Source organism: Sus scrofa, chromosome 12 (assembly GCF_054392235.1).
Source record: "Sus scrofa isolate SSC_HxYL_T2T_F1_AM1 chromosome 12, Sscrofa_HxYL_maternal_Yorkshire_Landrace_v2.0, whole genome shotgun sequence".
In the NCBI taxonomy this organism is placed as follows: Eukaryota; Metazoa; Chordata; class Mammalia; order Artiodactyla; family Suidae; genus Sus; species Sus scrofa.
The window spans coordinates 47676075-47687956 of record NC_139394.1 but is presented as its reverse complement, the minus strand read 5'-3'; the positions used below and the strand labels follow the sequence as shown (position 1 = coordinate 47687956).

At 55.9% G+C, this 11882-nt stretch overlaps 1 non-coding gene across 1 annotated transcript; it reads left to right on the top strand.

Annotated features, from left to right (window-relative positions):
• Positions 1-396: 396 nt before the first annotated feature.
• Positions 397-476, top strand: MIR193A (microRNA mir-193a). The gene has a single exon (NR_038540.1). It is a non-coding gene; the product is annotated as a microRNA mir-193a (primary transcript).
• Positions 477-11882: the final 11406 nt, after the last annotated feature.

Below are 11882 nucleotides of genomic sequence, written 5' to 3'. Positions count from 1 at the left end.
GGATCAGAGCGCAGGTAACCCAGGCGGCGCGGAGCTGGGCCTCGCGGGCGCGGCGTGGGATCGTGGCGAAGTTTCTCGGCGTGTAACTCTTGCGCTGGGCGGCGGGTGGAGGATGGGGGAAGGCTGGGTCCCCGCACCTCCCCCACCCCGCACTGTCCCTCGGCCTGCGCCGGGGCAGCCCGGGGGTGGCCTGGGCGCCGCGGCGCGCCAGGCGTCGTGTAACCCTTCGGGGGCTGGTCTCGGAGCCCCGCGGGTCGAGGTCGGGCGAGCCGGATGCCGCCTTTGGGGGACGCCGCTGGGGGAAAACGCAGAGTCTCGGCCGAGCAGAGCGCGTGGAAAGCGGGCCGGATCTCGCTCGAGGGAGCCCGTCGGGGACGCAGCCCGAGTCCGAGACGCGCGGGAGCTGAGGGCTGGGTCTTTGCGGGCGAGATGAGGGTGTTGGTTCAACTGGCCTACAAAGTCCCAGTCCTCGGCCCCCAGGACCGACGGCTCCTCTTCTCCCCTTCCCGGCTTTCTCCCCCCCGGCGGGCGCGAGCTCGGCTCCCAGGTGGGCCAGGGACCCCGGCCGGGCCGTACTTCGCGGATCCGCTCTGGAGGTGGGCTGGCAAGGCGCGCGCGCCTCGGGCTTTGTGCGGAGGTTCGCGGGATCCCTGTGCTTGGCGGGAGCAATTGGAATGGGCTCGGAAACTCGAGCTGGTCACTGCGTGCGGTTCGTGTCCTACGGGTGGAGCTGGATCCCCGCCGCGGTCGACCTGGAGGGAGGGGAAAGAGGGCGCCCCTCTCCCTAACCCGCGGAGCTCCCCTTGCCAGAGCCGCAACCCCTTGAGCTTGGGGTTGCTGAGGGCCGGCCGAGGTCTAGAGGTGCCCCTGGGAATATGGGACAGGATGCGGAGGGTTTTGCCCCTGTCCCCGCGCCCCTCCACCATTTCTTTAAAGATGCGTCTTTGCGGGTGTGTTTCTAATGGCTGGTCTTTTGTTCCCTGACAAATGCAACATAATGCTGACCCGCCCAGAGTCCTCTTCAAGTTTTAATGCTGAGATTCACTTAAACCCTTTAACCAGTTGCTACGCTCCTACCTTCTTCCCGCAGAAGAAAAACCCCATTAACCCCAGAAAGCTCGGGTTTGCCTGGTGCTGGAACTTTTTGTTTATTTGTATTTATTTGCATTGTGTTTGGCTGTCTTGGCAGTGGGGGCCTTGGAAAAACATTCGGGAACACGCAGTGAGGTGACCTGAACCGTGTGAAGGGCCAGGTGACAAAATAGGACACTTGGAGCCCCTTTCTTTCTGGCTTTGGAAAGCAGGAGAGGTTTCTAGAAGCAGGGAGGAGCGGCCGGGAGAAATCCGCCTCGCCAGACCGGCCCACCTCTCCCGAAGTGGTGGAAGGTTTTTCTAGAGGCATCTCCGACTTCCGTGGGCCTGTGTAGAGGAGATCCTGCCTCACCTGTGTCCCTGCAGTGAGGAGGCCTGTGAGAAAAGGAGCCCCAGGGGCTGTGGGGGCCACTGAGGCAGGGTTGGGCTTGTGAGCCCAGGAGCGTGCTCTTGGCTGGCATTTTTTTTCCGTGTGAGCTTTGTCCTGCCGGCTCGAACCAGCGGACCATGCAGACACCGGAATTGTGGGAGCAGAAGGGTTTCTTTGGCCATGCACCTAAGCCTACAGGCATCTTGACCAATGCTAAGTTTTGAGGCAAGATCCTCTCGGAGGGGAGAGGATTCCACACCGGTGGGAGCTTCAGCTGGAGGCACTGCCCTGATTAAGGAGCGTGCCGTGCAATCACATTGGGAAAACCAAGTTCTCCCTTTGAACCCATGCCTCTCCCTGCCCTGGGGATCAGTATCTTAAATTCAATGAAGTGGAAATCTCCAGAATATTGCGTGGTCGTAAAACATAAAACACTCGCAGGACTGGTCTGGAGCAACGAGATGCAGGAAAGCTTTGCAGCCACCCTGGAGGGGACAGGTGTGGGGAGAGGGGCAGAAATCCCTGAGCGGAAAGGATTAGGAGCCGGGCAGCCCCTGGGGCCGCCCCTGGCCTGGCCCAGGTGGCCAGCAGTCTTCCTTCAGGCGGGGCCCTGTTCCCTGAGGCTCTCCAGGGTTTTCGGGATTTTTAGGAAATGCCTCTGGGCTTCATTTCTTTGGGGGGAAGTGAGTGATTAGGTTTTTCCTTTGCAAGATGTGACTGAGTCAGCTCTGCAGTGAGCTGGCCCGGCCTTCAGGAGCCGATTTGTGCTACGAGTTAAGCCCTTGTCGTATTTAGGCATTGTGTTTTAGATGAGCGCTTTTTGGATTTCGTTTGAATTCTAGTTTCCTGAAGCAGATGCCTCCGTCCTCCCCCACCCCTCACCCCAATCCATCCCTCCAAGCTGGGTACCTCGCAGGCAACTTTACGGCGGAAGTGGCTTAAATAGCAGACTTGTTTGCCCTGGAGCCGGTGTCAGGAAGCCGCTAAATGCAAGGTGGGAAGCTGATGGGAGGGTAGGATTTTAGCCAGACCCCCAGGGAGACCCAGGGAGACTCCTCAAATCCAGCTGGACTCCTGGTCCTGCCTGAGGAGGAAACTTACATTCCCTCAACTCCTAAGTGAATTGCAACCTGGCGAATAATTAACTTCGCCCATTTCGCTTTTTTTTTTTTTTCCAAAGAAAAATAATATCCCAACCTGTGAAAGATTAGAGGTCCATTTTTGTCCAGCACAGCTGGATTGACGAAGGAGCCTTGGGGGAAAAGGGGACCCTCTCCTCTCCTTTCCCAAGTCCGAGCAACTCTGGAAATTTCCAGACTTTGAAACCCTTCCAGGGTTTCTGTGGTGGCTCTTGGGGGCTTTGGTGGGAGGGCTGGCCTCTGAGCTGCCTCCCCAGGGCTCCTTCGGTGCCTCTGCCCCAAGCCAGGCGGTCTGCACCCTCAGCCGTGGTCACGACTCTGTTCTCCACTTTCTGTAGCGACAGCTTGGCCCTCCCTCCTGCCCAGAGTTGATTCTGCTGTCAGGCCAGTTTGCGGCTCCTTGCCCGGGATGGTAAATATTTGGCCTGTCTCTGTTCTTTTGCACAAAAGCGCAGCCCTCCTGATCTGTGACAAGCCCGTGGAAGAGTTGTCTCAGAAGCAAGAGATCCATTTGGGGTTCACGCAGGGGTTTTCTCTAAGCAGCTGAGCGTGAGGGCCGTGAAGGCAGATTTGGGGTCCAGATGTGCCCTAGTTGGAGTCCTATCAGCCACTTGCCAGCTGGGTGGCCTTTGACGAGTAACTTCCCTGTGCCCATTTCTTCCCTCGTAGATGAGGGTTCTGAGATGGCCCTTGTCACGCCGTGGTGAGGCTCGGAGCAAAAATGCAGGCACAGTGCCTGGCACACACCAGTAGACCTTCGACTGGTCCATCCTCATCAGATCGTCTCACTTTTTTTTTTTTGTTTTTTGCTTTTTAGGACTGTACCCTTGGCATGTGGAGGTTCCCAGGCGAGGGGTCTAATCAGAGCTACAGCTGCCAGCCACAGTCACAGCCATGCCAGATCCGAGCCACCTCTGCAACCTACACAACAGCTCATGGCCATGCCAGATCCTTAACCCACTGAGCGGGGCCAGGGATCGAACCGGCGACCTCATTGTTCCTAGTCGGATTCATTTCCGCTGCGCCACGCTGGGAACTCCGTCTCTCTTACTTTGAATAAGGGCATGGTCCTGGCCAAGTTACTTCACCCACTGGGAACAGCAGCCTTGTAATCCTAAAGCCGGGTCCGAGCCTGTGAGTCTTTTGTCCACCAGCCACAGGCCAGGCTGGGGTTACAACCACGGATAAGACGGCCCTGGCCCCTCACTACCCACCCTGATTTGTACCGCGGCTCTGAGAGCAGAAGAGGGGGATTGTGGGTCTTCTTGTGGCTGAGGCTGCAGCTCCATGGGGAAGGGTTCCCCCCAGATCTCACAGCTGCCTTTGGTGCTGCCGTAGCAGGACACCCAGCCTTCTGGGTGCAGCAGGGCCTCCCCAGGTCGGAGGCAGCAAGTGTGAGCTGTAGAACAGGACGTGGATGGGTCCTTAAAGGAACCCTGGCTGCCCAGATGGGGCCATCTCACACCTCTGCTCTGCCAAGCATGCAGCCCGAGAGGTCCCAAGACTGTTTCACGAAAGGGCCCCAGGAAACCCAGTGGGCCAGCCAGACACACTCTAGAGGGGCCGGTCAAGCAGGGTACAGAATCCAAGGGCTGGAGGAGAAGGAAGGAAATGCTTTGATATTCCAAAAAGTGCTGCAGAGTGATCATGATGGGAAATAAAAATCAGAATTTCATTGGACTTCCTTATACTTTTTTATGGCTTGGTGACGTTTTCATTTTGAATTTCAAAACGGGAGCTTGTGATGGATCTTAATCTCTTCCGTGCTTTAGAGCCCTGGGCAGTGGGCAGGGTTTCCAGGGATGCAGAGCAGGTGACTTCTCACCCACTGCAGCACCCCCACCCTCCTCCCTCTGGCACAGTTTGGGGAATTTTGCAATTGCCCCATAGCCAGACCCCTTGTGTTTGCTGCCCAGGAGGGCTGGGGAAGGAGGTGTTCTATGGAAAGAGCCCTGGCCTGATTTTAACCTCAGCTCTGCCACTGTGGGTCTGACAGCCCCCTTCTCCACCAAGTGGGGGGCTGGACCAACTGCAGTGCATGCCCCTTGTAGCCTTAGCATCCTTGGAAGAGTCTGAGCCCCGAGGCACAGAAGAGGGCACAGGGCGGGAGGGGTGGGGGAAGGATTCAGGGATATGCAGCTGGGACATTTGAATCAATCCGAGAAGACATTGTGGTTCATTCTCAAGAAACGCTGGATTTCTGCCCTGGGGTGTGGGGTTCAAGGGAAAATGCTGGCTTCCCCTGGGTGACTGAGGCTTAAATTTTGCTCTTGCATTTTCTTTTTTTTTCCGTGTCCACTGTAAGGTACTCCTCCCCTTCTGAAGACACGTCAGTTGCATTGTGGCTTATTTGCCGATGGTATCTGGTTTTCCAGGAGACTGAAGGCAGGCATTGGAGAAAGGGTGTTCGCTTTGCAGGCTCTCCTGGGGACTTGTTGGGCGACAAGCTTTCCCCATCTGTGATGATCTGTGCCCTCCCTATGGTATACCACAGGGATCCACGAGAATGCCCGTGTGACACACTGGGCACATGGTGGTGGGGTGAGGCTGTGCGTGGTAGCTGCTCTTAAGTAACAGTGTGGCTCACCCCAGGGCCTGTGGGGCCAGCCAAGTAACCCCAGTGAAGCCGGCCCTGAACTTGGCAAGCCTTCTTGCTGCCTCGATTTGTGGGGAGAAAACATGAAAAGAAAAGCAAGTCCTTGCTGTATATGGGGCGGGTTTAGTGTTCCTCTTTCTTTAGGGAAATATGCCTGATACACCCCCTGGAGAGAGGTTGGGGGGGGAGGGTGAAGTCACTGACTTTGGTGGCGGGGAGGGGGGGGTGTTCGTTTGATCACCTATTAGTACCAGAGTCAAGATAATGTTCTTGGATCCTTTCCTATGGAGCTTGCAGCTGTGAGCTTAAGAACATGGGTGGAAAAAGTTTTTTTACAAATGTGTCTTAAGGAGTTCCCTGGTGGCCTAGGTAAGGATCTAGCATTGTTACTGCTGTGGCGCAGGTTCGATCCCTGGCTCGGGAACTTCTGTCTGCTGCAGACGCTACCCCCCCCCCCCAAAAAAAAAACGTGTCTCTGCTCTTAGAACTAAGAAGACGGTTAAACAGATACTTGGAACCAGGACTTGTATATAAGCAAAATACTGGTCTCCAGTTTGCCTGGCCAGACCACTCGCCCCTAGCTGGTTAGTGTGGAGGGTTTTCCCTTCCCTGGCCTGAGTCTCTGTCCCTCTCCCCCTCCCGCGTCTGGTGATGGCAGACATTTATTGTCGCTCAGGTCTGGGTGCATGCTAACCTTGGCCCAATCGCTGAATGTTAAAAACATCTGGCAAAATAGGGCAGTTGGACAATGGGCCTTTTCTGTAGAGCTGGGGATAGAGACGGGCAGTGTCGGGATCCCTCTTAAGCATTGACGGCGGAAAGGGGCGGGGCCCAGGATCCTGAGTCTGTAGGTAAGGGGTGGGGATAGGGGGGGGACTCCTTAAAATAGAAGTAGGCCTGAGATCCAGCTCCCCCTGTTTCCAGAGCCCGAGTGGGGGAGGGGGCCGCGGCCATCCTTGGCATCCTCCTTTGGTCCTTTGGGTGGCTTTCGTTGTAATTAGACAAGTCGTGACAAATAGCCCATCGCCCTTTGGGCTTGGGAGCTGTGAGGAGTCCTGCCTGGAAACCCAGCCCGGTTCACTTGGGAGCCGTAATTAGGGAAGAGAACAGTTCACGGGCCCTTGATTCAATAAAGACCCTTTTATGATGTTGGTTTTTCCCAGAAAAATCATACCACTTTGCCCCGTTTATTGCATTTAGATGTGTAATCATATTAGGACTAAGCAGCCCCAGGGACCAAAGTTACGTACTTGGGGTTTTCACCAAAGGCTGTTAGCCTGTCTTTAGAGGAAAGCGTTGTCCTCAGAGGGGGAAAAAAAAAAAAAAGGACAACGACAAGGAACATTTTTGAGGATTTTCTCTTTAGGCATTTCAAGGACGCTTTCTTCCTTCAGGGTGAGAAGCGACCCAGGGCAGGAAAAAAAAAAAAAAAACAAAAAACACCAGAAAGTGAAACTAACTCCTCCGCTTGGTGTCAGACCACAGCCCTGCGTGCCCAGCGTGGTCCCTCCCTTGTCCTTTACGATATCTGGCAGTCAGATGGGTGGCACGTGCCCGGCAGAGGGCTGGAGGCAGCGCCAGGAGGATGCTTGTGTCCTCTCCACCAGGAGTCTGGTGGCCCAGCACGTCCCCACCGCGGTGGCAGGGCTGCAGGCTGGTGTTTGCAGGTGGCAGTCCTCTGCCTCCCCCAGGCCCCTCCCTGTTAGGGCCCGCAGCCCTGACTAAATATAGTCCTGAGGTCCAGGCGGTTTTCAGTTTGTTGGAAGGGTTCGCCTGGCCCCGCCCACGGTGCCTGGCCCCGCCCACAGCGCCTGGCCGCCACCTTCCCGGGGGCATTTGGCATCCGGAGGGCACTCTCACCTGCCGGGCCCCTGCCCCCTCCCCTCTTACCTCCTTACCCCAGATCGCGGGTCAGGCGGGCTAAGAGTGTTTCCCAATCGCGGAGTCAAATCCCTCCTAGAAATCTACCCAGTGCCAGGGTTAGGTAGAGAGCACCAGTGGTGCCCAGAACCTCTTTCCCAATTCGTGGTTTAGAAATCTCCGGCCGAGAGGAAATTTCTGGGAGTCATTCATGGGATTAAGAAATGGAGAGGGCGGGACCTTTCAGAATGCCAAAACCACGTGGCGTTGAAAAGGGGGAAAATCCGCTTAATACCAGGACATCTAATGGGAGTTACTGCTGAAATAACTGAAGATAACATCCTTTAATGCAGAAGAACTGGTTTGTCTGTTGATGGATAATGCATATGAAAATATTCTTTTTGTGGGAGTTCTCTTTGTGGCTCAGCAGTTAATGTACCCGTCTAGGATCCAAGAGGATGCAGTTCGATCCCTGGCCTGGCTCAGTGGGTTAAGGATAGGGTGTTGCTGTGAGCTGTGGTGTAGGCTGGCAGCTATCGCTCCGATTCAACCCCTAGCCTGGGAACTGCTGTATGCTGTGGGAGCAGCCCTAAAAAGCATTAAAAAAAATGTATTTTTGTGTCCCTGCTTTCAAGATTTGAGGTGTGTATGTCCCACCCCAATCTTATACTTTAGACTTTCTAGGTATTTTATACTTTTTGGAAAAAGTGCTATTACATTATATATAGATATTATATAATATAAAATTGGGGATTTTTGCCTCTTTTTTTTTTTTTAAATCTCTGAAGGAGTATAATTAGAACATCTGAAACCAGATTATCTGTTCGTACATTTTTCTAATTAGCTGTTAGGAATTTGTGGTGAGATAAATAATTTTAGATTTCCAGTGAAACTTTGGCCACAGGGAGGTCCCCAGGAAGTATTCCAGGGGAAAAAGATCACGGGAGTTCAGTTGGGGCTGCCACCTGCTCACCGGCTCCCCGCCGCCCGCCCCAGGACACCTAATGGGCCTGCCCATCAGGCAGCAGCAGTGACCAGAAAGGTTTTCTTTTCCTTGTTGTGAGTGAATGGAGTTGGAAAAATTACGCATTTATGTTGGCTCATTTCTGTTCCTGACAGTGGAGCTGGCAGATGAAGATTGGGTTTAAATGCTACTCTAGTAGATTGTTTTCAGCATTAATGGTGGTAGCTGTTCTTTGGAGAAAAAAGTCCTGGTGCTCTGCGTTCATTCAGTTGTATTTTCTGTGTGCCTTGTGCGGGCTTTCTGTGCCAGGCGGCCTGGGGCGGCGGGGGGGCAGGGGGCAGACTGCAGGGATGGGGACCCTCCACCAAGACCGAGGAGTGAAGTCAGGGCCCAGCGTTTGCACTTTGTAACCGTTTGTGGTGCAAGCCCACACCCCTTACCCAAAATTCTGAACTCCAGAAAAGTAAGTCACAAGTTGTTTTTCTAACTAATTTTGTGGGATATCCGGCCCCGAGCCGACTTGAGGCTATTCAGAGGGTGACCCTTCACGGCTTTCGCTGCGGAGGCGTGCATCTGTGTGATTACAGGAGCTGCCCTGCTGAGGTGTTGTGTAACCTGTGCCCTGTGCACCACATCCCATGTCTAAAACCTGAAAAATTCCGGAACACATAGAGCCTGAAGGTTTGGGGTAAGAGGTTGCGGCCCTGGACGAGGCGCATCAGCCTAGCCTAGAGGCCGGCCCCGTGACCCTCAGAGCCCTCTCTCCCCTCCCCAGGCCTTGAGCTCCCCCCAGTTTTGCTCATCCTTGGTACCCAGCTGGGTGAGTGGTGTCTGCAAGGTGCTGAGTGAAGACTAGTCAGAAGCACTGACTTAGGAGTTCCTGTCGTGGCTCAGTGGTTAACGAATCCAACTAGGAACCATGAGGTTGCGGGTTCGATCCCTGGCCTCGCTCAGTGGGTTAAGGATCCGGTGTTGCCGTGAGCTGTGGTGTAGGTTGCAGACGTGGCTTGGATCCCGAGTTGCTCTGACTCTGGTGTAGGCCGGCGGCTATAGCTCTGATTAGACCCCTAGCCTGGGAACCTCCATATGCTGTGGGAGCGGCCCTAGAAATGGCAAAAAGACAAAAAAAAAAAAAAAGAAGCACTGACTTGGTTCATGAAAGCCAAGTACCTTAGGCTTTGATGGCCGGCGGGGGGTCTCTCTTGCAATTCTTCTGGCTCTGCTGTCAGAGCATGAAAGCAGCCATAGATAACACATAAATGAGTGCATGCCTGTGTCTTAGTAAAACTTTATAAGCAGGTGTCGGGCTGGGTCTGGCCTGTGGGCCCGCAGTTGGCCAGCTGCCCTGAGCACATCAGTGCACCCTAAACACAGGCTCTTCTCCACTCCCTTAGCCCTGCGGTCTGCATACCTGCTCTGCTCGTTCCCCTCCCCCACTGGGGTCTCTTGTAAGGACACAAGGCAGCGCCCACCCCTGGCATCGTCTCCTCTGATGGTCTGAAGGCGCTGGCTTCCCCGGGCCGGCCTCGTTCTCAGGAGTGGGTGTTTGTGTGGACAGATGCATTCGGGCTGTGGTCCAGCCCTGCCAAGGGGCACTCGGGCCTCCGCCCACTGATGAGGTTTTTGGGGGCTGAGCCAACCTTGGGGCATGCTGGCTGTCAGCATGGGGCCAGGCAGGGCTGGAGTTTGCAGGGTGTGGGGGGAGCAGAGGGGGTGAGAGCAAGGGTTTAGGAGCCGAGGTGTTCTTAGCCGAAGAATTTCTGGCAGAGAGAGATGGGTGAACGTAAACCCGGGGGCTCTGATGGATGAGTTTCAGGTCTCCTGGCTGTGTTCATTCTGGCCCTGGAAGAGCCAGCAAGGGTGGACATGTCCAAGAAGCTCTTTCCTGCAGCAGAGGCTCAAATCTAGCCGAGCCCTCTGGCTCCCCCCTCCAAGGTGGGCCAGCCTGGGGCAGGGCGGGTGGGGGCTGGAAGGAGGGTAGCATTTTGTTCCACCCACACCCCTAAGCTGAGTGCTGGGAGCACCAGGCCCCGGGGCCAGCCCCTCCCAGCCAGCCCCTGCCTCAGCCAGAGTTCCTGGCTGTGCCCCATGCTTGTCTGTAGGAGGGGTGCCCCCAGGACACCCTGGGACTGCTGCCCTCTGCCTGACCACTTCCTTCCCTAGTCCAGGTGGGCCTGGGGCATAGTTTTTGTTCTCAAGTAAACTCCAAACAAGGGCTGATACCTCTATTTGGCCTTTCTTTTCCTTCCGTTGTGGTTTAGTGGGTCACTGGCTGTTTTAGGGACTCGGTGTTCAGAGTGGAGCCTCCTTGCTCGGCGGCTCCCCTAGAAGCCTCAGTGGCTTTTCAGCCCCCAGCAGAAAGGGGCAGCCCCTCGGTCGGTCCGTGTGTGTTCAGCCCAGGGCAAAGGCTTAGGGAAGACCCGAGGAACCGGACCGGGGGCTGGCGTGTTTGGTGGTGGTTAGCTTCACTCTCAGAGTCAAGTCCAGGTGGGGTCTCTGTCACTCACCTACCAAGGTGTGGGGGATCCTTCTGGCCACCACCTGGGGCAGCCCCCTTGACCTCACCTCATTGCTGGGCGTGTACCCCCATGGTAGGACAGCCCGGAGTGGTGCTTTGCAAATTTGGGCCTCCTTGAGAAGCCCCCAAGGGGCCTGTGGGCAATGCAGGTTCCAGGGCCCCTGGGGCTGCATCGTTAATAAGTGCACGTGATTCTGATGCTGGTGTTTCCAGGACGGTGCTGCCCGTAGGCTAACAGTTAAAAAGAGTGTGATGCGTGTGGAGTTGCGGGGAGCAGGGAGAAAGGGGCTCTAATTCAGGGAGGGACTGGGGTCGGGAAAGGTCCCCCGGAAGAGGTGAGCTGAGTCCGAGTGTGGTCATGACTCTGACTGAATGCTGGGCGCCAGGCAGCGTTCTCAGCCTTCGATGGGAATGGACTCATTTAATCCTCCCAGCAAAGCCATGAAATAGATCGTTACCCTGATCTGGGGGCACAGAGGGGGTAAGGAGCTTGCCCAAGCTTCTTGGCTGGTAAGCCGTGAGCTGGTTCCCCCTGCATGCCACCGCGCTGGGGCCAGGGCACCCCAGGCAGCAGGACCAGCTCCGGCAGAGGCTGTGCCGAGGGCTGGGGCTTCTTAGTAGACACAGCAGGATGTGGTTGCGTTGAATGGTTCAGATCGCCTGGATCCTAGTGTGTGGGGACAGCTTGGGTTTTGCTCGTGGAGTACACGGCCGTGATCTTGGTTAGGGCGAAAAGCTACAGTGAGGTGCTGGCTGCCCGAACATCTGGGCTGAGGCTGCAGCGGGGGCAGCTGGTGGTCTGGGCTCCTGTGCTCACAGCCTGAACGAGGCCGGTGTAGGGAGAGGGCGCCGCGTTCATGTTCAGGAACAGCAAAGGTCTGAGTCTGGAGACTCCCGGGGGCCTTGCCCGGCCCCTGCTCTTGGGAGTCTCATGGGGGTGGGGAGAGCTGCTTGGAGAGGGGCTACACTTCCGTTGGGAGCCAACCATGCCCTTTGTACGCTTTTCTTCCTTCATTCCTCACATCGTCCTGCAAAGGGGGCTGCTTCTGTCTGTTCTCCTATGTGCAAGCCAAGGCACAGAGATGTCAAGTAACTTGGACACTGTCACACAGCAGATCGTGGCACTAGAGGTCTGTCTTCTGGGGGATGTGCTTTTCACCACAGGGAGGTTCCTGTGTTCTGCACAGAGAGCAGGACTGGTGACCAGGCCCTGGAGGGGCCGGGCTGGGTGTGGTAGGCTCCTAGCGGCCAGCTGGGTAGATCCAGCTGAGCCGGGGCCCTGGGCGGAATGCCCTGGCTTCAGGGGATGAGTTACCCACTGATGAGTGGCATTCAGAGGAGTC